Source organism: Trachymyrmex cornetzi, unplaced genomic scaffold (assembly GCF_001594075.2).
Source record: "Trachymyrmex cornetzi isolate Tcor2-1 unplaced genomic scaffold, Tcor1.1 scaffold1465, whole genome shotgun sequence".
Classification (NCBI taxonomy): domain Eukaryota; kingdom Metazoa; phylum Arthropoda; class Insecta; order Hymenoptera; family Formicidae; genus Trachymyrmex; species Trachymyrmex cornetzi.
In genome coordinates, this window is record NW_017296054.1 from 35,531 (window position 1) to 36,388 (window position 858).

Consider the following 858-nt stretch of genomic DNA (forward strand, 5'->3'; position numbering starts at 1 on the left):
AAAAGTACATCGGAATTTTATTTTCTTACAGATTCTTCTACTATATCATAATTATCTTTTTTCATAAAATATTTAAAATAAATTTTCCGATTTTTCACATTTCCGGAAAAATTGGTTCATGGAAAACCGAGTCATGAAAATTTCGGACCGACAAGCAGACAAGCACGCAATTTTGTATATCTCTAACAATATTCATATATATAATGGAAACAATAAATACTTATATAGTAATCAATATTTATCGAAAAATTATTTATTAATAATTATTTTATTAACAATTATTAATTTTTAACCGTAACGAACTATAACGGACATAACGCGTATATCACTGCGCGTGCTAACTTGCCAAGACGCTGCCGTGTCTTTTGATTCTAATCTAGTATTTTCCGGTCTAGTACTTTTCCGAGATTCCATTTTCCGAAATCCGATTGTCATGGGACAGCACCCTTATGGCCGCAGCACACACTCTTGCATAACGCATAATACATAGTGCATAATGGAATCAACCAATCGAAATTCTTCTTTTCCATGGAATGAGAGGAAAGGAAAGCTTCTGATTAGTTGATTCGCTTATGCAAAAGCTTGTGTCTGGGCTCTTAGGGCTTTCGTACATGAAATGCATAACAGAGCATAAGCATAACATAAGACCGCTAAACCAATGAGCATCTTATGTAAATCAATATGGCAACATTATGCTAGATGCTCATTGGTCCAGCAGTCTTATGTTATGCTTATGCTCTGTTATGCATTTCATGTGCAATAGCCTTTACACTGGTCTCCACTGACTTCAAAGACAGTGGAGCAAAAGTTGAACTCAGTGCAAGTTTTTTGCACCAGTTTTATCAATGGAGCATTAAG